The sequence below is a fragment of the Pipistrellus hanaki genome (genome assembly GCF_964339955.1).
Source record: "Pipistrellus hanaki genome assembly, chromosome: 11".
Classification (NCBI taxonomy): domain Eukaryota; kingdom Metazoa; phylum Chordata; class Mammalia; order Chiroptera; family Vespertilionidae; genus Pipistrellus; species Pipistrellus hanaki.
Window position 1 is genome coordinate 47127146 of NC_140513.1, and position 27805 is coordinate 47154950.

The following is a 27805-nucleotide window of genomic DNA, read 5'->3' on the forward strand; positions in this document are numbered from 1 at the left end:
TACAGATAATTTTATTTTGACTTCTGACCAACTCTAAACCAGATTAAAGTTTCTAAATTCAGTGTCTCTGATGTAATACTAAGATAATTTTTATATTTTCAAAGACCTTTTGCTTATTAATATGGCAAATATTTAGAAAGAAAATTTAAATCCCAAGACTATATTTCAAGTACTTTTAGTTTGTCATAATAAAATTAAGAGACCAAAGTGATTTAAGTTTATACTGAATTTCCCAACTAAAAATCAGTGACTTATTGTGGTGAGCATTTCACAATATATACAAATATCAAATCATTATGTTGTATACTTGAAGCAAATATAATGTGATATGTCAATTATATGTCGACTAAAAAATGGAGATCTGCTCTTATTATAGAGACTGTCTCCATTAATTTTTTATGTTGCTGGTCAAAGCACATTTTCTCAGACATATGATGCTTTAAAATGTACAGCTACATTCCTTCCTGTTTTTTGCCAGATTTTCAGAATATTCTTTTTATTGTTTTTAATCCTCACCCAAGGATATTTTTCCCATTGCTTTTCAGAGGGAAAAGAGGGAGACAGGGGGGGAGAGAGAGAGAGAGAGAGAGAGAGAGAGAGAGAGAGAGAGAGAGAGAGAGAGAGAGAAACATCGATGTGAGGCACATTGATTGGTTGCCTCCTGCATGTGCCCTACCAGGACAGGGAATTGGACGTGCAACTCAGGTAGTACCTTTAACCAGGAATCAAGCAGGTGATTCTTGGATGTGTGAGTCAATGCTCTAACCATTAAGTAACACCAGCCACGGTTATAGAAGATTCTTTTGTATTTTGTGCTTTAGTTCAAAAACAAAAATCTATGACTATGTTTACCCTGAGCTGGCTTTTGAGATTTCAGGTTAGACACATTATAACAGTTATCTGTAGTCTGAGGCCTCAGAGTCTATATATGTTCAATTCAAAGAAACAACAAAAAAGGCACAGACTTGCTGGTTAACTTAATGGCACATCATTATAAATAGGCAGCCAACTGGTTTAGGGCAGTGGTCGGCAAACTCATTAGTCAACAGAGCCAAATATCAACAGTACAACAATTGGAATTTCTTTTGAGAGCCAATTTTTTTAAAACTTAAACTTCTTCTAATGCCACTTCTTCAAAATACTCATCCAGGCCGTGGTATTTTTGTGGAAGAGCCACTCTCAAGGGGCCAAAGAGCTGCATGTAGCTAGCGAATGGCAGTTTGTAGACCACGGGTTTAGCGGAATCTTGTCTTGTTAATAGATCTGCAAGACTTGAATGGCTCTGCCAGACAGGCCTGGGAGGAGTTAACATTGGCTGTTATTTTGCAAGCGCCACAGGTCCTGTGTGCTTTTATGTTTGTATTTATTCTATCGTGCGATTACAACAGAATGAGCCATAAAGTTTTTTTTGTTTGTTTGTTTGTTGTTGTTTTTTTGGGGGGTGGGGTGGGGTTGTTGTTCTTTTTTTGAAAAATTTTAAAGTTTTCCAGTGTAAAAGATAGTTATTTATATATCTAAATAACAAATATACCAATATTTCATTATAGAAGATTGGATTAAGTTATGCCCAAATAACATCAGAAAAATCATTTTAGGTCATGCTTTTAGATTTCTCAGGAGATTCTAACACTGAATTGAAGGATTTTTCTGAAATCCATACTTTGAAGATTCATTAAAATTCTTTAAAAAACATATTTTATTGATTTTTTTACAGAGAGGAAGAAAGAGGGATAGAGAGTTAGAAACATCGATGAGTGAGAATCATCAATCAGCTGCCTCTTGCACACCCCCCTACTGGGGATGAGCCCGCAACCAACATACATGCCCTTGACCAGAATTGAAACTGGGACCTTTCAGTCCGCAGGCTGATGCTCTATCCATTGAGCCAAACCGGTTTTGGCTCATTAAAATTCTTGCTCAAAATCACAGTAGTGGGTAAGAGTCTTTGTCCTTCAAATTCTCCCTTACATTAGATTTCACTGAGTAAGAAATACATAACAAAACAGAGTGGGTAGTGTGATTTTAGGGGGAAAGTCTTTAAATGAATTTTTGGTTTGCCTGCTCTTGCTACCTCATTAATCCTAAATGGTGTCAGTCAGTTGAGTCTAATAGCTGTGAGTGTTACTACCATGGTCAGTTCCAAATTACAGTATTGATTAATTGATTGTCTTCTTCCAGTTGTGAATTATATTAGCGCTAGCTCAGGCAGCTTGGCTTAGGGCCAAAGCCTAATTGTCAATGGAAGGCAACAAGCAGCTTCACTGTTTCACTGCTGTGGTTAAGTGGTTGCTTAGAAAACAAAAAGCTTTGGAAAGATGGTTTGACCAAAAGGAATGCACGAGGTGTAATGAATATGCACTTACTGATGGTCTCTCTCCAGCGTACGAACATTGGAAGGAAGAGAGTATCAAGTCATCATTTCTCAACCTCAGACTTCCCAAACAATCTTAAAACAATTGACTGGAGGAAGAGAGCAGGAGGGGAGACATGTGACCCAGAATGACAATAAGCCAGCATTTGGATCTGGGGAATTAAGTCCATTCAGGAGAAGAGTGGTGTCACTGGCACTTTCAAGTCAAGTAGAAGTTAAAGTGGAACATGGATTCCCTCCCATCATAATAGGTGCAGCCAGCTATCCAGAGAAGCTTGAAAAGCAGCTGCCAACTGTGCATCACGGAGCAGTGGCACCATCTTCTTAGAATAATATAACTTACAGAGTTGGAAGACAAAACATTAGCAAGTTGAAAGAGGCACAAAATTTCATGTTGACTCTCTGTTTTAATGATCAACATAAAATGGATGGATGTGTTTATCATTGATTCTTGTGGGATGGGGAAAGCTAAATGGGGCATTAAGATGTTAATAACGTTCATAGACCCATACCTTGGTGTTTGTATGCTGCCAGATCAATTCCTTTCCTCTAAAAACTCTCAAGGGAAAATTGGTGTGGGGTGGAATAATTCTAATTGTAATATTATATGCACATTAAAACGTAATTAAAATCATTATTGTTCTTTTTTATTCAGCATGAACAAAATAATACTTGATTTTACAGGGAATTAGCAAGAAGAAGGGAGTGATCATGAAAAAAAAAGAGAAAAAGAAATGATTCTAGTGGTCCTAAATTTGAAAGCTTTGAAATCAATGTTTGCACAAGAGTGGTAAAAGGAAGTTTATAAATGGGAAAACAATTGTGAATTTATGAAAAACATATATCACAATGTCAAATATGGGAATTAGAATTTTATAAAAGTATTTGATACAAGAAAGGAGAGAAAGATTTCAAGTGAATGTGTCAATGAGGAGAAAGTTACTTTTCAATAAGTGGTACTAAGATCAGGATTATGAAACATTGTATATTTATGAAATCCTTAACAGAACCTACAATGTCTCTTGTCATAGGTCTTATAAGGAAAGTTCATAGACTAAATTTCTACAAAATACATAGGTATATTAATTCTTCATGCTGTCTTACTGATCTGTAGCAAAAATAAGGTTAGAATTAGATGTGCCATATATTTGTTACTTAAAAAATATTATAGGTTCTGTGAGTGGACATGTGCTAAGGATACTTTGGAGGGGATGAGGGATAGAACAAAGTAGCATGCTTTAGGGTGATCTGCTAAGTAGTTACTAATGATGTCACTAACTCAGGTAACTCACATGTATGATACAATAAATCTAGTGTACTAGCAAATTGAATATAGAAATGCATGTAGTGGATTTAACTAAATAGTTAGGTGTTAATATGCAGGATAAAACTATGCTCTAAGTACCTTTGGGCTAGATTAAGTAGCCTTATTACAAACTCCTGTGCTTCCCATATTTTGCAAATAATTGCACTCACCTATAATTGTTTATTTAACCAGCTATCTGTCCTAGGTAGACTAGCAAAGGGTTTGGCACATAGACAGCTACTTGGTTCTTTCAGTCAGTGTCATTCTTTTTTCAAATATATATTTTTATTGATTTCAGAGAGGAGGAGAGTTATCATTTATTATTTTCATCTTTGCATCCCCATCATCTAAAGTAGTAGTGACTAGCTAATTCAATAAACAGATGAATGAAAAAAGGATTTTGTGTATACCTACAATTACTTATTTAAGATATCCAAATTATCACAACTATGTCTTTATTTTACTTACTTTTAATCAAGATAAAATTATTTATATAAACTTTTATTGGTGCAAGTATAACTTTAGGAATTATATATTTCTAATGTGTGCATTTATCTGCCTCAATGGTTTTCAGAAACACAACCCTTGTGATTGAGAACAAAATATTATACACACACAGTCCTTTCTTGGCATTACTATGCTTTTAAATTGCAGTAACATTAAGATCTCAGGTAAATTTCAGGCAGTTGTTTCCAAAAAAGTCCTTAAGATATTTCATAATTTCATTTTATAACTATAAATGATTTCTGACCTTTTAAAAATAATTTAAAAAATACAATACTGCTTAAGAAAACCTGGATTCAGATTCAGAAGTCGTTTTTTTTGTTTTTAACCATTTCATGTGCTCAAGATATTTTAAAAAGGATATTTTTTTTCTTGTCTAAATATTATCTTTACGTCTACACCATACACCACAATCATAAGTAACCACTAAAATATTTGTTAATAAACTATGTAATATCACACAAGGCATATTTGTGAAAGGTACAAAAAGTCTTAAGAATTATTATAAATTTAGGACTCAAAGCTGCCTGTTTCTTTTTTAAAAAAAAATTATTTTTATTGATTTCAGAGAGAAAGAGGGAGGGAAAGAGAGATAGAAATGTCAATGATGAGAATCATTAATTGGCTGCCCCCTTGCAAGCCCCTTGAGCCTGCAACTGAGCCCACAACCTGGGCATGTGTCCTGACTGGGAATTGAACCTCCTGGTTCATAGGTCAACTCTCAACCACTGAGCCACTGGCTGGGCCTTACTGCCTGTTTTAAGGAACACTACCCTTCTCTTGTTTTGTTACTACCCATCTCATATATTGCCCTTGACCCAGGCAACTCTCCCATGTTCAACACAGTCCATCCTAGGTACCTGTCTTCATTCCATTGAATCTTTAAGAAATAGGTCAGATACTAGCAAAAACTCACATTTAAAAATACAGAACCAAATACTATGAGTACAGTTTAGTTCCCAAATTCTGGAGATTATATATATGTATATATATATATATATATATATATATATATGCATGCAACACTTTTTTAGAAAATATTTTAAACTAAATTCTGGGTGGTCTTTTATAGTTGAGTATCTAAGCCCCTCCATTTGAACAGCAGGTATGTTATGGTGTATATTTCATAACTATTTAAAAATATTCTTATTGATTTCAGAGAGAAATGAAGAGGTATAGAGATAGAGAAACATGAATGATGAGAGAAATCATCGATTGGCTGCCTCCTGCATGCCCCCACTGGGGATGGAGCTCACAACCCAGGCATGTGCCCTTAAGTTTCCGGCCTGCACTCTATCCACTGAGCCAAACCAGCTAGGGCTAACATAACTACTTTATGATTTACTTTATACTAGTTGTTTAATTTTTGTGTCAATATGAACTCTAATTAGACTTAATTTTTTTTTATCAACTTAAATATTCCAAACTGATAGACTTTTTGATGATGATAGCAAAAAGTCATGTTTAGTCCTGTCAATCTCAACTTAGAAATTATAAAAGTAAACAAACTAATTAGCATGTAAGTATAGACTTATAGTCCGCCATGTGGAAAACACCTGAAGGCTTTAGTTGATACATAAGTACAACTAAACAAAGCACAATTAATTTAAAAACCAACAGTGGTTAGACCAAGAGATAATAATAGCTTTTCCACCTACTTACAGTAGTTACAACCCATCTCATATGTTGCCCTTGACCATCTGTCACACTGAGTTAAATTTTAGGATCAGCCTGAATCGTTTTACTGATGTGCTAGCAGGATGCATCAGAAGATACAACATCTGAAACTCGTGTCATAAAATGAATGGTTGAAGGAGGCATAGATATTTTGCATAGATCACAGAAGATTAAGGAATAAATAAAGGCAGTTAGATTTTCTATTGATGTAAGACATTTCATGCAATTATAACTACCCAATAACAAAAGTGAATAATTTTAATCAGAGACTGCCTGACTGTCACGAGGACGTTTCCAATAGAGGAGATTGAACTGTGTGACCTTCCCTAGATTTTTGTCTTAATTTTTCTTTTTCTTTTATTTTCCCTCCATCCCTCTCTCCCTCTGACTCTCCCTCCTTCTCACTTTCCTTTCCTCAATCCCTTCCTTCCTTACATCCTTCCTTTTTTCTATTGAAGGACAATATGTTTTAAATGCAGAGTGAAAAATACCTCAGTCACAGATATACTACCAAATATCTATTTGATCTCATCAGGTCATTTATCCTTTCTGGGTCTAAATTTGTCATGTACAATACATGGCCTGGAGTCTCCAAGGTATATTTTAATTCTAATGTTCTCTGACCACGCAAATGTAGACATATTAAATCATCCTCTAAGTCTACTCATGGTGAAGAGTCATTACAATCATAGTCTTTTGAAACTGGAAAGCATTTAGTCAACCCCCCATAAGTCATTAGAATACACCCATTATCTTTCCTACACTATCTCCCTAGTAAATAATTTAAATAAATTTTTAAATTATATATATATATATATATATATATATATATATATATATATATATATATATATATATATAATGAAAGTTTTGGTTGCTACTCCTAAATGAAAAAAATTGTAACTCTCTCAAGCAGAAATGTTCAGAGAATGTCCTGCTGAGTTTTCTTCTTCTGACCACAGAGTCTGCATGAACAATTAACCTTCCTTTAATTCAATTAACTTGTTACCTGAAATTGTCACATTAATACTGTAATAAAAAAAATCTCTAGTAGAGATCTGGATATATCCCTTCATGTGCACTGTTAATTATGAAAACTAAATGAAATCAGGTTCACTTCATAGGGTGCTTTAGTAAGCACTCTGGTTTATTTATCGAAAACAGTGCTAGTCAAACTTTATAAACACTTCTCAAAATTAGGTAAAGAAAACTTAATATTTCTGACTTTCTTAATTGATGAGATTCCAAGCATTAATTGAAATTCCAGAAGTGTATACTTAATGTGAACTATTTATAGGCACTGGCATTAGTCCATATTAAAACTTGATACTGCACAGCATATACTCAAATGCCATTATACACAAAAAACTAAACTGCACTTGCCAAAATAAGCCAAGCACTTGGCTAGGAAACCCACAGTAATATTATGTTCACCCCACATGTTTTTGCATTTCTAAAATCAGGCATTTTAGCAGTTTCTGGCTAGCATTAGCTTGATCCAATCATGAAAAGTGACAATGACAATAGATGAAAGAGACAGCTTATTTAACCAAATTAACTGATCTTGGTCAATAGCCCCGAGGCAGAAAATTTGAGCCTTCAATTATAGATTTGTATGTTCATCACTGACAGTATCTTAGATATCCCATAATGTTCTCATTCATTCATTTATTAATTATACATGATGTCTAGGCATTCTTGTAGACATTGTGAGGAACACAAAGATGTAAGAAGACATAGACACTCCTTTCAAAAAGTTTACAATCTAGACACTTAAGGAGGAACTGCTGAGGGCGTGGAAGCCTTACACATTTGCCCTCTAGTGAGATAGATGGCTTGGGATCTCTGGACTCAAATTAATCAAGGGTCTTTGCAGAACAGTGGCAACTGTCAAATCTGAAGGTTCACCTGGGTTCAAATCCTGATACTACTACTAGTTGAGTAATTTGGACAAGATATTTGGTTTTTCAAACTCTCAGGTCTCTCATCCTAACATGGGGATCATTAAAGTATAGACCTCAGAGATTTACTGTGAAGAGTAAATGAGATGTGAGCCATGTACATGGCACATAATATCCATATAAAAAATAAAGGATAAGCATATTGAAGGTATAAAGCATACACTAAATAAGAAAGCTATCTTTTATTTTGCAAGATAAAAAAGTTCAACCTTTTGTCATATGTTAGAGTTAGATGACTGCATAATACAATATTCATGACTGGAAAAAGAGAGTTTCTAATGCAATGTCTTAAAGCAACACTGCTAATTGTGCTGATAATCTCAGAGGAGGAAATGATACTTGGGGGAAGCCTGGCCATGGTGGCTTAGTGGTTGAGCATTGACCTATGAACCAAAAGGTTTGATTCCTTGTCAGGCACATGCCCAGATTGTTAGCTCGATCCCTGATTGTGCAGGAGGCAGCCAATCAATGATTCTCTCTCATCATTGATATTTCTATCTCTCTCTCCCTTTTCCTTCCTCTCTGAAATCAATAAAAATATTTTTAAAAAAAGACATTGGGGGAATACTGATGAATAGAATACACTAAATAAAGTGTGCTAGTAAAAAAAAAAAAAAAAGTAATAGGCTTTCCCCAATTGTTTGACAACAGATCTTATGATATTTTTATAGACAACATGTAGAAAACAGGATTAGAAAGAATTAGGTAGATTTGTTTAGTGGTAGAACAAACCCTAAAAAGAGATTGGAATGTGTAAATATTAATTTGAAAAGTACTTTTGGACCTGTATATGGTATTGAGCATTGTATATGGTAGGGTGGAAATCAGATGAGATTTAAAAGTCAGAAAGGTTGAAGTTGGGATTCTTGTTCTAACTCTCATTAGCTATGAGCTTGCCTCCTTGACCATCAGGTTCTTCATCTGTAATGGGAGGACATGAGGATCACTTTATGTTTGGCACATCTTAAGGGCTCAACAAATAATATCAATAATAATAACTGCTAGCTTTACTTTCGTTTTTTGTTTTTTTGTTGGTTATATATTTTGTTTCTATTTTGACTCATCTTGGAAATACAAGTAGGCAAAAAAAAAGCATTTGATCTGTATTTTATGAAAGGGTAGCTATTTATGTTCTTTCTGATCATGAGACACTGTGTTCTGTGATTGAATTATCTATCCTGTCTCTAGTGGGTGAACTTCTAAAAATATGCAATATTTCTACTTTTAAACATGCTTATATGTGGGCATTTAAGTTTCTAATACTCTAAGTTTCAATGAAAGTAATAAAGATAACACTTATATATCCCCTAGAATGTGTCAGGGACTGTTCTAAAGCACATTCATATGTCGACAAAGTTAGTCTTCACAACAGCTATAGGAAGTAGGCAGTATGATGATCTCCATTTTAAAGAGGAGAAATCTCAGATAAACATATTTGAATCATTTGCCTAAGCTCAAACAGCTAGTAAGTAGCATAGAATTCAGACAAGTCTTGGTTTAGAATCTATCTAATTTTCCCCTTACAATAGATATAATTTATTTTGAAGAAGCAATGTCATCAGTAGAGGTATATATAAAATGTTTCTATAGGCACTAGCTTAGAGAGCACTAGAACTTAAAAAGAAAATAAAAACATTATTTGTATTATTAGTACTATGGAAACAAGTACTTCGGATTCCAAAGAAATAAAAACTGCTTTTTAAATTAACTCTGGGACATAATGTGCTCAGAAAATGGGAAGCAATTCTATACAAATTGCTGAACCATAAAGCAGAACGATTAAAATCTTAAGGGAGTTATGAGCACAGACACACAGGAATTTGGAAGAAGACATCATTTTGGCTGGGGGTATCCAAGAGAGTTTTATGATGCTGAGCTGAATCACAATATATAAGAAACAACAACGAGAAACCAAAAGGGACCCTGCCTGGACGCCTAAAATAAAGTTACTGCAGCCCCATATTGTTCATGTTTAATTCTCATCTAATTTGACTTCAAAAGCATCTTGGTTTCTGGATTCTATGTGCCATTTCTATATGCAGATATTTATTTATTTTTTTTTTAGAGTGATAAGAAGCATCAACCGAAAACTGAAGTTCACAGGGAATATGGGAGATGGTATTTTTTTTTCTCCTTTAAGCTGAAGATGCAACATTTTTAGCAGATAAGAGTATTTTAGTATGCTAGGAACTTTTTGTAAACTTTATTTACAAAATGTGTATTTAGAACCATCAATTAAAAGTAATCTGAATTTATTTTATAGTTCTTCACAGGTTTTTACCAGATAATAGTTTCAAATAGTGAGGAAATAGATCAGGTATCTTAGAGAGAAAGCATAGGAGTGACTTATGTCAAAGAATTATCATTTTAAGGTTAGAAGCACACTATTAAGCTGCAACAAGCAAGAAAAATACACTTGGTAGATAATTTCATCAAAAGGTATTATTATGATAAGGTAAAATGTTTATAACCAGGATATGTGAGGTAAACAAAGCTTGTGTTGACAGCAAAACATTTGTTGCAAAGCAGTGAGAACTGAATGAATAACATAACTATTACTGTTTAACAGAGATTGGATATTTAAAGCATTGCTAATCTGTTTGCAAATCTGCTTTTTCACTTTATTCCCCAATTAACAATAAATAGCTTCATAGCTTCCAGAAGAACCAAAATAGAATCTGTAGGCAAGACCATCACTGAGGGACAAGAGTTTCATAGCAGCAGCAGGTACATTCAATCAATGTTTGAATTTACAGACATCTGCTACTCCAATTCAAATCTCTAACTCATTGTTAGATTTCCCACACATTCATGAGTCATAACTGAAAAATAAATCCCTCATTGACATATCATTTCCTAGTTATTCCACTAGTTTGAGTATGTGGTAATTCTATTTATAAAAGAAAAACTTATCATCCATAATTAAGAAGAATTTATTCTTTTTTTTAAGTTTTTTTTTCTTTATTGTTCATATTATTACAGATGTTCCTCTTCCCCTCCCCCCCTCCGTTGCTTCCCTCCACCAGTTTCCCACCCCACCCTCTGCCCTTTCCCCACCCATCATTGTCCTCATCCATAGGTGCACAGTTTATGTTCAGTCTCTTCCCACCCCCCATCTCCCCTTTTCCCCCGTGAAGAATTTATTCTTAGCATATTTTATGAGGACTACCAGGTAAAAAGAATATATTGTTTGGATAGTCTGCGCATCCATCCAACAGTATTTGTTGATTACCAGCTCCATACATGCCAGGCACTACATTGAGTGTCAGGACTCAGAGAAAGAAGGGGTTCAGGCTGTGTTGTAGACTTACCTTGTGCTCGTCACTGAAGTGCTCCCAGACAGCCCCTGGCCTCAGCACGTTCAAAGCCTAATTAGAAAGAAATAAAAAAAATATTTTAAAAAGTATGTCAAGCCTTAAATGGTCTTCAAGCTATTGTATTTCTGCCATCCCTCTCTTTAGGGGGAGGGATTGAGACAGAGAGGGGAAAAAGCAAAAAGCTTAATAAGAAACTGCTATAAATTTTATGTGATGAATGTTTAATTGACAGAGTAAAATGTCAAAAATCAACATGGACATTTCTTTTCTTCACATGCTACAAAGCTGTACATTTTGACTTCATTAAAATTTTGAATTCAGGCTTTCCTATTGAACATGAAGTGGCTAAACTGCCTTTTTACTACATCTATTTCATCAAGTCTACTGAATGTCTTAGTTTGTTGCTTCCTGAAATTACCCAATACATTTCAAATTTCCCATTTTTGGGTCTTTATGGAACTGGATGTTAAGGAAAACACTTAAAACAGTAGTAGCCAAGCTAAAGCAAAGTCTTGTCTGTGCTGCTCCTCCTGGGACTAGCTAGCACAAAAGAAATGTAAATCTTATAAGTACTACATTTATGTAAGAAAACAAACTCATTGATGTTTTAAAAATCTATACCTCTGAAACATATAAAAAAATTACTATTTCTGAATTCCTCCATAGAATCATTTTATAAGGATTAAAGCCTACCATAATGATTGTTTTCAGAATTATTTTCTTCTGTCTAGACCACTTTTTTGTCAACTTTTCCCCACATGTTCCATGCATTTCTCTGTCAGTTCCCAGAGAAATTATCATCTCATGTAGAAAGCATTCCTTATACCTTGTCCACTCCATACTTCATTTAGATGTAGCTCTCAGATGCTTGCAGGCCTGGTCGCTCTCAATTGCCCTCCCCTGTTGGCCTGATCCCTTCCAACTGCCCTCCCCTGCTAGCCATCTTGTGGTGACCATCTTGTGTCCACATGGGGGCAGCCATCTTGTGTGTTGGAATGATGTTCAATTTGCATATTACTCTTTTATTAGATAGGATTATCACGTTTTATCACATTACCTTATCACATATTATCACATTACTTTGTATCACAGAAACTGGCCAGTTGTTCACCAAACTGTTTCCCTTTACTTCCTGTTACTGAGCTGGAATATATTTTGTAGATATGTATATGTATGTGATTGAATTCTTCCCAATGCGATACAGCTAGATACAAATCTTGGCACTAGCAGGCCTGGCTTAAAACCATCTCACACATGCTCCTTCATTTGATGTTCACTATCTACACAGGAAGAATCCCTGAGGACCTGGAGGAGAAAAGATCCATAGATAGCAAAAGCCTGGTACTTTAGCTATAGCTGTTAGGATACCCTCCTCCCCTACCCCCACTAATAATGCCTATTGATACTAGAATGTTAATAACATGGCCATCCATCACCCTGTCCTGATTAAGGACATCTATTGGCACTGGAGTTGCATATAAATGAGGATTAAATTTCAGTTATTCTGTGCCATTAAAAATGTTGGGTGTTTGTTACAGTGTTTAACCCACCCAAACTGTGATAGTTTGATCTCTTCCATTAGATTGTAAGTGAGAGTGTCCTCGCAACGACTGGTTTACTCTCATTCCAGATTTTAGCTGAGCCCCTGGCACAGTGTATGGTACATAATGACCATCTCTCTACTTAATAATTTGAATTTTATAGAATGAAATGCATGCAGCATGAGAATTTCATAGGGAATATTATTCCGAATTCCATATGGCTTTGTGGCCAAATCCAAGGCTTCATCTAGCACAGGCTTCATAATTCCTTTTGATAAAAACCTTAAAGGCGAGAAACTGAGTTTGCTTAGGAGTTCAAAGCAAGTGGAAACATCCCAGAATTTTCGCAAAACTATTTTTTGTAGGCTTCTATTTGCAGCTTTTGGTAAAATGGCAAGAACCTTGTAAAACCTTCATCAGGAGTAACAGACTTAAAAGTTCCCTGATGCAGTTGCTGTGATTTGAAATGTCCTTCGAACCTCCACTGGGGAATTAAAGCCAAGAAGAGAAAACGAAAGGTAATTTTCTTTCCTTTTCGAAACAATAACCAATCACCAAACTCAAGACCTTCTGCTCCTCTCACAGAACAATGAAATAGTTTTTTGTAATTTAGACAAAAGTAGAGACATCTGACAAACAATATCAAATTTCAGTCAGCGTGCCTCAATGAACTTATTGCAAACATGCCTCTCTCTCCTGTTACTCCTGCAGATAAGTCCACAGTATGAAACAGGGCGACCGCCTGTTTGTTCGAGGTCACTTCCAAAAGGCGTCTTCATATATCTCAACTACAGGTCTCCTTACTACCATCCACGTGTTGGGTTACATTGAATCCTGTTTGGCAGAGTCTAACTTTCAAACACATACTTCCTTTACCTTGAGCTCAACGTAAGAAAAAAAAAAGTCTTATCTTTTTGTTTCCTCTTAATCAAAGGAAGGCTCTTTTGTTGGGCAGGTAGATGGCTTTAACCAAAATAAAAACCCTCAAGCTTGGTTTTACGACTCAGTTAGGTTATTGCTGAGTGAAACCTTTAGGCTAGATTTTATGGTAGTAATAAATTTGTATGGCACTCACATCCATGTTAATACATCATTTTCCTTGGCAAAGCACTTGTCTTTTTAGTGTCACACACACACACGGCATGGTAGATTGTTGAAGCCATTTCTTAAAATTTTCAAGACATTAAGACAAAGTTTTTTGCTTCTCAGTCTATCGAAAAGCTATCTTTCCTTTCTGAGTAAAAACACCAACCTAATGACCTGCTGATCTAGGAAAGGGGCCAACAGAAAGTATTTCATACCAGCCAGGTCTATGTTTAAAAATTGTATCTGAATCATGTTTACTGCTTAGGTCAACTGAGCTTTCTGCTGTGGCCCAACTATGAATTATTAAAAAGTTTCAATTTTGTTTTCTTTTCTGAAGATTAGAAAAAATGAATAATATATTCCCACAAGCAGGAGAAAATGGAATTTTGGAGATTAATTTAGCCAGGTGAGCACATTTCAGCTCATAGAGCATCCCTGATGTGGGTGAGAGAATAAAATAAACAATACAAAGGCCGTTGGGACAGTATGGGCTCTTTTATTTCCACAATTTATGCTAAAGTTTTGACTATTTGTTGCGGCTGAGAAAACTATAAGAGCTAAAGTTAGTAACTTTCAAGAGCAGAACTGTCCATAGTGATGTATAATCTGGCTATGATACATATTATAGTACAGGCATACCTAGGAGATATTGCCAATTTGGTTCCAGATCATTGTAATAAAATAAATGTCACAATAAAGTGAGTCAAATACATGTTTTAGTTTCCCAGCGCAGATCAAAGTTATTTTTACACAATCACATAGTCTATTAAGTGTGCAATAGAATTATGCCTATAAAAATGTACATACTTTAACTAAAAAATGCTTTATTGCTAAAAAAAAAATAAAAATAAAAATAAAAAAATACTAAACATCACCTGAGTCTTCAGTGAGTCAAAATTTTTTGCTGGTCCTGATGTTGATGGTTGCTGACTGATGAGGTTGGTGTTTGGTGAAGATTGGGGTGGCTGTGGCATTTCTAAAAACCAAACAGTGAAGTTTGCCATATCAATGGACTCTTCCTTTTGAAAATGACGTCTCTGTAGCACACAGTGCTGTTTGAAGGTATTTCACTCCCATTAGAAGCTCTTTCAAAACCAAAGGCAATCCTCTCAATCCCTACTACTTCATCTATTCAGTTTATGTAATTCTATCTAATAAAGAGTAATAAGCAAATTGACCTTCACTTCAATAAACAAGATGGCTGCCCCAGCGTGGACACAAGATGGATGCCACAAGAGGGCCAGTAGGGGAGGACAATTGGGGGGACCAGGCCTGCAAGGGAGGGCAGTTGGGGATGATCAAGCCTTCAGGGGAGGGCAAGTAGGGGTGATCAGGCCAGCAGAAGAGGGAAGTTGGGGCTGGGCCTGTAGGGAAGGGCTTTATAAATGCTGCAGTTTGTCAAATATTATCTGATTATATCACACTTTATATAACCGTTCTATTGCTGATGGACATTGGGTCATATCCAGTTTAGAACAATTACAATTAAGGCTGCAATAAACATCCTTGTAGATATTTCTTGGTACACATGTTGTATATAATGAGAAGTGAAACTATTGGATCATCTGGTACACATATGTTTAACTTCAGTAGATAATGCCAAACTGTTTCCGAAATTGGTTGTAGCAATTATACTCCCCTGAAATATATAAGCATTCCCATTCTATCACATGTTTGCAAATACTTAGTAGGAATATTTGTTTTGAAAGTCTAGGTTAAACCAGAGAAAGAGGAAATTGGGACTGGAGGTTTGATGTGGAAAAGGGAAGAATCCTGAGGTAGGACTCAGTTGACTGGTAGAAGAATGAAGGTTATACTGTGAGTGGTTTTAACTTAAATATTATGGCTGAAGATTCTTCCTGGAAGTAGAAATATCCATGAAGACTGAGGCGCCTAATAAAGAGCATGACATTCAGTAAAATTAGGAGGCTGAAAATAAACCTGGCAATAATTTTAGTGCAAAATAAGTTTTTTGTGTAGTGCAGTGGAGTGGTTGTGAGGGAGACTATTGGAGTCTTTTCACAAGCAAATCAACAAAACCAACATCTATATATATAAAAGCCTAAGTGACCATTACGACCAGTCAACTGAACAACTGGTAGACTGGTCACTATGATGATGCACTGACCACCAGGGAGCAGATGTTCAACACAGGAGCTGCCCCCTGGTGGTCAGTGGGCTCCCAAACCCAACTTCCCCTAGCCAGCAAACCTCCTATGGTCCCTCTTTCCATCCCCCTGCTGGCCCTCATAGGTACTGGGTAAGACAGCCCTGATTGGCCCCAATCACCACCCAGGCCAAGGAATCCCACCCATGCATGAATTTGTGCACTGGGCTGCTAGTATAGAATATAAATAGTGTCTCATATATGAAAATTATTACAAATATCTAGGTTGGTAGATTAAAGCTGAAACATGTCACAAGAGTAGATGTTTGCCCTGAAGAACTACTTCATATTAATCTATTCTAAGCTATGTCTTAATTTTTCTTTTTTTGTGATCAATTTGAACATGTTGTATGTATCTCAGAAGAGATGGAAATACGATTCCACTATTTTAAAATAGGAAAATTTCCCATGGGTGTTTACTGAACTTTTTTAGTAAGTGAAAGGTAATTAGTTGATAATTATCCCATAGAAGGTGATTCTGAAAAAAATATCCTCTAGAGCCAGAAATAATCACAGCACTTTATAGTTTGAAGACAACTTGGACAACATCTAATTAAACCTTCTCATTTCACAGATGAGGAAGTCTTGGTGCACAGTTGCCCAGTTACTTGATTAAGTAAGGCGATAGTTAACCATAGATGGAGAAGAATCAGGTTTTTAACCGAGAAGATAATCATTATACATTCATGTTACTAAAAATGTTGAAAAATATATCTTGACTTTCTTACCTGGCATATTTCTATACATGTATCATAACTCATCAATGTTCATCTACTCTAAGATGTCCTGTCTGATCTCCTCTCTCTTTTACTCTCTCTCTCTCTTTTTAAAAAAATATATTTTATTGATTTTTTTACAGAGAGGAAGTGAGAGGGATAGAGAGTTAGAAACACTGATGAAAGAGAAACATCGATCAGCTGCCTCTTGCACACTTCCTACTGGGGATGTGCCCGCAACCAAGGTACATGCCCTTGACCGGAATTGAACCTGGGACCTTTCAGTCAGCAGGCCGACGCTCTATCCACTAAGCCAAACCGGTTTCGGCTCTCTCTCTCTCTTTTTCAAATGTATATTTTTTTAAATTAATTTCAGAAGAGGAAGGGAGAGGGAGAGAAAGAGAGAAACATCAATGATGAGAGAGAATCATTGATTGGCTGTCTCCTTCACACCTCACACTGGGAATAGAACCTGTAACTCAGGCATGCGCCCTGACTGGGAATCAAATCGTGACCTCCTGGTTCATAGGTCAATGTTCAACAACTGAATCACACCAGCTGGGCTGGTCTCCTCTCCAAGTCTGTGTTAGATGCCTCTAGTATATCTTAAGCAACACTTTATAATAATTTCTACTTTGAAATAATATATATACTTATCACTTTGCCCACCATATTGAGAAACCAGAACATAAGGAAGAATTGCTTTGTTCTCTGCTCTTAGTCCTTAGAATTTTGCATAAGCTTCATATATAACAGTGCTTGTTAAATATTTGTGGAATGAGTTAAATATCAAAAGTTTATAATCATTTTGGCATGTACTTTAGTTGGGTAAAGCTGAATTATATAACTTTACCCATTTGGTTAGTGTTTTGGGCTGTTCATTGATATTCCTGTTCCTGTTCTTTTCAGGCACATGGCAGAAATTTACTTCCTTGTTCCTTTAAAATTAGTGTGGCCCTGCTGTTTGAGCAGCAGTAACACATGTCACTGTCATGTAGGAGATTTTAACAGCCAGTGATCAATTCACTCTTCCCTTCATCCAGCCAGCCCCAGTGATCTTGGAGACTTCCTGAGTGATGACAACATAAAAAGAATCCTTAACCAATTCATGATGAACATGCAGTATGACTGAGAAACAAAAGTATGTTGTTTTGCATCACCAAATTTTAGAGTTGTTATTGCAACAACATAACCTAGCATGTCCTGCCTTAATGAAATGGAATGAGACTTTGGAGACTAGATGAGGAAGGGACTTGAACCATTTGGGTGAAAAGAGTGAACTGTGGTAGACAGCTTCTGAAACAGATCTCAAAGATCCCTATCTCCTGGCATTTATGTACTGTGTAATTCCCTCTCCTTGAATGTGGCTTAGACCTAGTGACTTGCTTCAAATAAAAAGGATGCTGAGCCCTAACTGGTTTGGCACAGTGGATAGAGTTTCAGCCTGAGGATTGAAGGGTCCCAGGTTCAATTCTGGTCAAGGGCATGTACCTTGGTTGTGAGCACATCCCCAGTAGGGAATGGGCATGAGACAGCTGAATCGATGTTTCTTTCTCATCAATGTTTCTAACTCTCTATCCCTTTCCCTTCCTCTCTGTAAAAAAATCAATAATATATCAATATATATCAATATATATCAATATATATATATATCAATATATATATATATATATATATATATATATATATATATATATATATATTTAAAATGGATGCTGAAAAAGAGGTGAGAGGTTGCTTATGAAATTAGATTCTTAAAAGTTTGTGGTGACCTAGCTGGTTTGGTTCAGTGCATAGAGTATTGGCCTGCAGACTGAAAGGTCCTGGGTTTGATTCTGGCCAAGGCCAAATGCTGGGTGTGGGCTTGATCCCCAGTAGGGGGCATGCAGAAGGCAAGTGGATTGATGGTTCTCTGACATCACTGATGTTTCTATCTCTCTCTTCTTCCTTCCTTCCTCTCTAAAGTCAATAAAAACATATTTTTAAATAAATAAATAAATAAATAAATAAATAAATAAATAAATAAATAGCTTGTGGCTTCCTTTCTGCTCATCCTCTTTCACTCATTCTTTCTTAGAGCATTTGGTGTAGGGAAAGTGAACAACCATGCGATAAGTAGCCCTATGGAAAGACCTATGAGGCAAGGGATAGATGTCTCTGGCTTATCTAAGGGAATACCTGAGGCTTGTCAGTGAATGAGCTTGAATGTGGATCTTCCGAGCCTTGCCAAAACCATGTTGGCACATTTGGAAGTGCATCCTCTTCTATTTAGGCCTTGAAATGACCCCAGTCCTGGATGACAACTTGATTCCAGTCTTTCGAGAGAGTCTGTGCAAGAGGCACATAGCTACACCACCCTGATTCATAACCCACAGGGACTGTGAGATAACAAAAATCTGTTGTTTCAGGCTGCTATGTTTTGTGATAATTTGTTACAGAGCAGTAGATAATGAACAAGTTTTGTATTTCCCTATATAAGTATAATGTAGCGATAGGGCAGACTCATTTAACATTGTGCTAGAAATGCCGGATGATAACCGTATCTGAAGTTGAAGGCACTATATTAGTTTTTTCTTTATTGCAGCACTGCTTTGTGGCTGTACCTTGTTAATGGATATATGAAGCCAAAATCATATTAGAGTCAACTTCATACTTATAGTTCTTTGAATCAATTTATTATGTCAAAGATATATAGATGTGGGAAAGGATTTCTAAATGTAAATAAGAATTAAACATGTAATAGTGGTCAGTATTTAGGATCCTAGGAAGTTAGCTATTTTGCATCTCTTGATTTTTATAGATAAGAGAAAACTTGACTTGTACAATAAGGAGAAACATGGGTTATACTAGACCATTTTTATGTTGCTCCAATATATTCTGACTTCTACTGAAATAGCTAACCCAATTCTTGTGCTGCTTCTGGAAAACAACAACTTATCAAAATGTGATCAAAGGAATGCAGGGACAGGTTAAGACAAGAACTTTCAGGCTATTTTGAATAATCTGAATCTAAAAAATGAGGGCATGACACCTGTTCTTTTCCCATAGCTGTTCAATATCAGGAATCCAGGACAATGTCTGCTCAGTAAACCAGAGAGTTAATGTTAAATTCTAGACAGTGAAGATGAAGAAAAAAAGCTGCAAGAAAAAAAATTAAAAAGTATTTGGAAGAAATCAAGAGAGCAGTTCTCCCGTGAAAAAAATTAATCCGTATGCTGAAAAAATTGTAGGACAACCTTAGGGTAACACAGGGAAGCTTGAGACCCAAAGGACACTGCTTAGGTATTAGCTTCACAAGAAACTTGAAAGACAGGTCCACAAGGTATGAAAAGGTCTTACATAGGCGAGTGAGTACAATTGCTCTCACATGTTTAAAGTGTACCCGGTTTGAATCTCACCAGGAAATCCCGATGTTTTCTGTGGGAGCAACAATTCATAATTTCCCTTTATTCCCGTTTGTTACTGCAGAAGACTCAGTCTCGGGGGGGCCTTAATTAAGAGGATGAGACAAGGAATCAAACAAATAGGGAGTCTGTTAAATGTCTGCCTGAAACCAGAGCTGCACCACTTAATGCAAAAGACTCTTCAAAACCAATAATGAAATAATCATCCTTTGGCAAGACTGATAGGAACATGAAGGCTAGATGTCGATTTGGGGAAACTAATTTGCACTGGGGGAGGGAGGAAGGGAAAGGAGAACAGCTACAGAAAATCAACTGTTAATAAATATCGCAGGCTGCAGCGAAGTCACAGATAAGCAGCATGTGTTCCTCCCGCTGCGACACGGCAATCATTTCTCTGAGAAGAGAAGCTGATAAGGCCCCTCCTCTACAACAGGCAATCATTTTGCATTTTATATTATTTGAAAAGAGCTTGATTATTATTTTTTTGAATGAAACTATATTGATGCACATTTACCTGTCAACAGAATGTTCTATTCCTCTGTTTCGCCTGTCTATTTAAAGGCATGTGACCTGACTGTGAAATTCCATAGGCAAAGCTTTCATTAGATGTAGATAAATGATCAAGAGTGACCAGCTCATTTTAATGTGTTTTTTTTTTCCGTGTGTGTGTGTGTGTGTGTGTGTGTACATGCCAAATTATGCTAAATTAAAATCCACAGCCTGATAAATATGGCTGATATTTGCAGTAACGGATTAAGATAATGAATATTGCTTTATTCAAGGTCAGATACAATCTTTAAAAATCATATCTGCAGGGAAAATCCACACCTGGAAATAATAATTATGTTATTTGAAGTCTTGCTTAAAAGGAGAACAACATAACATATAATTTCTTCTGTTTTTGTAAACTTGCATAGATATTTCAATATTGCTCTATCAAGTAGGGACAGATAAGAGGAATGTGGAAAGAGGAACGAGCAGTGAGCAGCTCATCAATGGACTTATATGGGTTTAATTTCACCTATGGAAGTTAAGGGGCTAGGGGCAGGAGCCATAGTGAGACAGCGGTTCTGAAAGCATTTGCACTGTGTTTCTTTCCCAATATCATGCATATATTGCATATTGTCAAAGGGGAGTGGGGAATAAAATGCTTCAGTGGGCATCTAAAGACTTGGGTCACAGTTTGGAGTACAGTCCATTGGACTGGAAGGTGGGAGGCCAAGAGTCAAACCCATGTTTGGCTATTTGCTAGTTATATAGTCTTGGGTGAGCACTTACTATACCTAAACTTCCATGTTCTCATATGAAAACTAAGATAATAATCCACCTTTAAGAGCATATATGTGGAAATTGTTGTGAAACTCACATGCTATTGAAAAGTTGAATAATTACTGTTTCTTTATTACATTTTAAGATTCCTTCATACTTTGTGGGACACAGTAATATTATATTAAATAGTCATAACCCTGATCAAGTGTGAACTTTTGATTCCATCCATCAGTTCATCCACCACCCATTTCACGGTCCTTCCATATGTATTAGGCAAGTCATTGATGTGGTTGGTCTGGAAAAATCAGAAAAGAATAATGCAGTATCTCTGCCCTCATGTATCTTATAGTTTTATAGAGAAGCTTCTCTCTTAATATACCAATGTTGTGTGCATACCCACGTTCTTTTATGATTCATGATTAAGCCCACTGGCTCTTAAGACAGGCCTAGGATTCTAATCCCATTTTACAGGTTGAGCCATCTTAAGCAAGTGACATTTATTTCTCTAAGCCTTATATTCCTCATTAGTAACATGTATACTAAGATAGTACGTTCCTTGTAGAATTGTTATAAATATTAAATCATGCCCCAAAAGCATTTAGCCTAGTGTCTGGCATGTAATATGTGTTAAATAAATAAACATTAGCTGTTTTTCTTTGCACTTTCTCTTGCTTTGAGTTTAAAAAATACATATATTTTACTGATTTTTTACAGAGAGGAAGGGAGAGGGAGAGAGAGTTAGAAGCATCAATGAGAGAGAAACTGATCAGCTGCCTCCTGCACATTCCCTATTGGGGATGTGCCTGCAACCAATGTACATGCTCTTGACTGGAATTGAACCAAGGATCCTTTAGTCCAAAGGCTGATGCTCTATCCACAGAGCCAAACCAGTCAGGGCTCTTCCCCTGATTTTAATGTTCCTTCTCATAAGAAAGAGAAAAGCAATACCTGATGACCTGCTACTGTCATTCAGACCTTGGTGCTGCTACCAGCTGGCCTAAGCCCTCACAGCTAAGTCTTGCTGGATGTAAACAATTTCACAGGATATCAACACCAGACAAGGTCATTCTCTGACCATGACAGATCTAGTCAAAACAAGACCATTCCATAATTATGTTTGAAAAGTGAAAAAATAATCCAACATCCCCATGTTGGCTAATATAAGTGATTGGACTTCTGCTTCTTTACTAGTGGCAGTTTTAGCCTTGTTTGGTTTTACCTCCTCATAGGTAATATTAAGATAACCAGTTGTAGAATTATCCCCACTTTCTGGAAACATGTAATCTGGGCACAGCCCCATATCCTTATACTCTCCCCCAACGCATTTAACACAATCCCCAGTACTGTAATAAACCCTAACACGCTCTTACGAAAATCCCCCATAATTCCCCATGGCATGTGTGCTCCCATGATGCAAGAACCAATAAACACCTTTTCAACTACAGGTATATTTCTGGAGATCGTTGATTGGAGTGTGATGATACACCTAACCACACAATTCCTCTCTTATCTCTACACGTCATTATTTTTCTTTTCTGCTTGGCTAATCTATGTTCTACTTTGACTTCCTTTTTCTGTCACCACTCCTTTCATAGATTACATAAGTGAATGTTCCCTTTTTATATGTATACTTGCTATCTTTCTCTTTTTCTTCTTTTTTTATATATAGCCTTAGCTGAGACAAGCTTATGGAAAAAAAAATCTACTAGACAGGGAGGAGGGAACTGCATGGTGTCATGATCCCTTAAACATGGGAAAGGACAAATGTAGGAAAACAATGTCAACTATGCACTGAGCTGTGAAAGACACAGGAAAACTACTAGAAATGTCTAACTTTGTACAAGGGAGTAAAAGTATGAACTTATATTTGTTTGTATTTTAGTTATAAATCTTGTGTTTTTTTTTCTATCTGGTTGAGTTTACTTATTATTTTAATTTTACTTAGATATGAGGCTTTGTATTTGTTCACTCTTTCTTAGTTTCCACTGGGTAATTTTTAGGTCATAAATATACACATGCAATTAAATAGCTTGAAATATACACCATAAAAATCACAGAAAACTTAAAATATAAAAATATAAATTTTGTTAATTCTTCTATCCTACCATGAGTAGTCATAAAATTTCACTAGAAATTAGCCCTCCTGTGGGGAATTTTGTAGCACTTTGTCAAAGAAATTCAAATTATTTTTTAAAGTTTGTCTTATTTTCATTCATTTCGTAAACATGAAACCACTTAGAAGTTAAAGATCTTTTACAATAGGCAAAGCTGCTGGTAGACATGTGAGACGAGAAAGCATGCTATTTTAGTTTTCTCTTACTCTAAATAAGGTTGGTCTTGAGAATTTTAGTTAATTTCTTCTCCATAAATATTTTTGGTGACTCAACTTGGAATGCCTAAATTTTGGAATTCAATGGGATACAGTTACTGAGTGAAATGAACCCAAATGCAAACATATGGGGTTTGTTTTAACCTAGTCTCACATTTCTGCATGTTCCAAAATAAAAATAAACTGATAGAAACCTTATGATATTATTGGACTGTGGGTGTCCATAATCAGTCTCATCTTAATGGAAAGTATCTGATTTCCCCTCTGGTTTCTAATGGGTTCTATGTGCAGTCTATTATGGGAAGTCTGCCTTTGATTCTAAGGTCAGGCCTCTGGCTTCCAGACTCATCAGAGCTTGGATGCATTTTAGAGAACTCAGCCATGGAAGGAGCATACAACTTATGATTTTTTATGCAGCACCAAAGGTGTGTGTTAGGCAGCAGCAGGTCAAGTGTTATCTAGAAGGTGTAGACTGAAAGTTGGTTAAACTTGAAGTGGTTCCCTGATGATTGCAGAAGAAGACATAATTTCAGGTAAGAAGAGAAAGAGAAGTTGACGATTGTGGTATCTAGAATATTTCACAATATATTTAAAACTAAGTTGGTTCCTCAAGGAAGGGCTCTTTGTGTGGTGCTGTTATTACTGCTGGGATAAGGGATGATTTTAGAAAAAATAAAAGACCTTTAAGCACATTGCCTTATTTTATAAAATTCCATTCTGAGAAATACCTATTAGTTACCTTAAATAAAATCACTAATTCAACTGTCACTCCTGTATCCCCATGGCATGTACCTGGACCCCCATCCAGAAAACTCAGAGATGGTAAAATACATTCATGCCAGTGGAATTCATCTGCAGTGTTTTGTATTAATGAGAAGAATAAAGACAAGAAGACCAGAACCAAATATAAAAGGTGAGAACTGACAAGAGTATCATAAACAAGATTCAGATCAACTTAAAGCTAAAGAAATATTTAGCCACAGGTCACTTTGTTGAAAAGGTGATTATACATGAGTTAAATAGCATTTGAAACAAATATTTCAGAAACATGTCAAGACTAAAGAGTTGCAGAAATTTAAACTATGCAGGTCAACATCTTAAGAAAAGGAAAAGCAAATTAAATGTAACTTAAAATATCAAAAATGATTTTATTAAAACGTTTGCTAAAGTAATTTATATACATACTAGAGGCCTGGTGCATGAAATTCATGCATGGAGACCAGGGATCCCTCAGCCCAGCCTGTACCTTCTCCAATCTGGGACCCCTCTGGATGTCTGACTGGCCGCTTAGGCCCAATTTCACCAGCCTGCCAGCCTGATCACCCCTGACCTCTCTACCTGCCTACCTGCCTGATCCTCCTAGTTTCCTCCCTGCTGGCCTGATCCTCCTAACTGCTCTTCCCTGATGGCCTGGTCACCCAACCACCTCTGCCTCAGCCCCCACCATTGTAGCTTTATTCAGAAGGACGTCCAGATGGATGTCCAGAAGCTGTCTGGTCTAATTATCATATTATCTTTTTATTAGTATAGATACTAGTAGATCAATCTATCTATTTTTTCTATCTATCTATCTATCTATCTATCTATCTATCTATCATCTATCTCTGTAATCTGATTTCTTATCCTCGTGATAAAACTGAATGGTCCTCCTATGATAACTGGATTTGGCATTAGAAAACTCGCTTTCTGATTCCACTCTTTCTTTTTAACATTGTGGCCTAGCAAGTCTTTGAACTTTAGTTTCTGGTTGTTAATTGGCAATATCTTTTTCTCTATACAAGGTTGTTATTGGTCCAGTGGTGGCCACAGGATCTGATGTCCTAATCAGACCAAAGACTAATAAACCTGTAACTCCCACTGTTAAGGTGTGTGTGTGTGTGTGTGTGTGTGTGTGCGCGCGCCCTTTCTTCTATATCCAGCCATCTTGTGACACTGAGGATAGCAAAAAAAGCCAACAAGCTAGGTGGAAGGAATAACGGAAAATTTGAGCAGAAGCCCTGATATCCAATACTGAGAGTCTTCCTCTTCTCTAGACTTTTTGTTACACAAGATAAAGCATATCCTTATCACTTAATCCAGTGTGAATGTGATCAACTTTATTGGTTGCATCTTCTTACATTTCCAAAATGAGCATTCTCCTCTTTATCTGGACCAAGCAGGTATTAATTCTCTAAGAATGAAGGCAATCTATATTTGTTAGGTACATTCATGGGCAAGGCACTAGTTGATATTTTACATATATACTCTTATTTAACCTTATAATTTTCTCACTTTACAGATAAGGGAATCAAAAGCCCAGAGAGTGAAGCAATTTGCCCAAGGTAACACAGGATTCCAAATAAGACTGCCTGGTCATAGATTTCATACATTTTTTTTTCTTCATTATGCTACTGAGCAAAGCAACTGTAAGCCTTTATGGGAGATATCCCTAGTGGTAGAGTTCTGCTAACAATGCATTCTTTAAAAGGAATCAAGAAATACCCTGGATAATTATCAATGCTTTATGAAATAATGACTGGGTAGGGGTGGCAGTTCCTTTATCTTTCTAACCAAAACCTGCAAACCTTCAGAACAAAGTAATTATTAAAGCCTATAAAAAACCATCATTGATTACATTTCCCCGTGTGGATTTCCTATTGTAGAAATTCTTTCCTAATTCAAAAGAAGCTATTATTAAAAAGCTAATCTCTTCTTATGTGAAGAACAGTGTATGCTGCAAATATCTCAAACTGTGTACTAAACACAGATTCATTGAAGGGTTAGAATAGCGGGGCTATTATCAAGTCATAAGGGAAAAGAATAGAAGCTTCTGAATAAATATAAGAAAATTCTTATTGTAAAAGTGGCTTATTTAACTTCAAACAGTGACATCTTCAAAAAAAGCATTTCTCTCTCTCTCTCTCTCTCTCTCTCTCTCTCTCTCTCTCTCTCTCTCTCTCTCTCTCTCTCTCTTTTGTAGGCAATAGGTAAAATTGTCATATTCTACCATACACATGTCAGGAGAAATAAGAAAACTAAAATAAGTGTTGAAAATAGGGAGTATTACAATCCATGCTGAGCTGATTGGAAGGAAACAGGAAGATAGGAAATGGAAACAAACTATTGTGTCTGTATTTTGGTGTTGAGATCTTTCTTATTTTTATAATATTAAAGAAAAGCATGGAATATGTTTTGTTAGAAAATGTATATGTGGGTCTGACAAGTATGGTTCAGTGGTTGAGCATTGACCTATGAACCAGGAGATCACAGTTCGAGTCTTGGTCAGGGCACATATCCAGGTTGTGGGCTCAATCCCCAGGATGGGACATGCAGGAGGCAGCCAATCAATGGTTCTCTCTCATCATTGATGTTTCTATCTCTCCCTCCCCCTGCCTTTCTAAAATCAATAAAAATATATTAAATAAAATAAAATGTATATGTGGTAAATGGGTAGCAAAGTTTAAAACCAATAATTGTGTTGGTTCCAAGTGAATTTGGATCAGTCTTTTTAAGAACAATATAAATATTAATTAGTATATTTTTAAGTATTAAAGTAATACAACTGAATATTCAATAGTAAATAGAGTGTAATATTGGAGACTTTATAATTAAAAAATAGCAAAACATTGATTTGATATTATAGCATGATGATTAGGTCCTCAAAATCAAACTTTTCCAAGTCACTTTAAAAAATACATTTTCCTAATAAAAAGAATTAACAAAAGTCTTATAACGTTAGCAATGAGTTTAAAAGGTGAAAATAGTATCCTATTAATTGAAAAATAACTCTGATTAATTTAATATAAATAAAGTGATAGTTTGAGATAAGACAATAATTTTGAGGTGATAATCATAGCAGTCATTAAATCATTTTAATGATAGTCATTAAATGTTTCCTCATAATTGATTGTGTAGAAAACATAGAACCAGGAGCTTTGGTGCACAGTAAAAAAAATTAGAGTCAGGCATGGTCTTTACTCTCAAGAAATTTTTTGACTATGAAACCCTTATAATTTTGAAAAATAACAGAATGTACTGAATGTACTAAGAGGTGTGCACACATTTTTGGCGGATTCTGACATAAGAGGTGCTAATTTTCCACTGGAAGATCAGAAAGGCTTCATGTAAGAGATGCCATTTGGGTAAGATACACAGATATAAAGAACCTGTTTGTGAAG

The 27805-nt window shown here is 35.9% G+C and overlaps 1 protein-coding gene and 1 long non-coding RNA gene across 2 annotated transcripts in view; one reads left to right on the forward strand and one right to left on the reverse strand.

Annotated features, from left to right (window-relative positions):
- Positions 1-27805, reverse strand: part of PTPRD (protein tyrosine phosphatase receptor type D) — a 1977099-nt gene that overhangs the window by 793248 nt on the left and 1156046 nt on the right. The window contains exon 9 of the mRNA XM_084898455.1: positions 11131-11187. The gene's annotated coding sequence lies outside the window, so the exon portion shown is untranslated. The remainder of the gene's footprint in view (positions 1-11130; positions 11188-27805) is intronic.
- LOC311629901 overlaps positions 1-27805 on the forward strand; it is a 1265484-nt gene that overhangs the window by 232337 nt on the left and 1005342 nt on the right. The window lies entirely within an intron of this gene.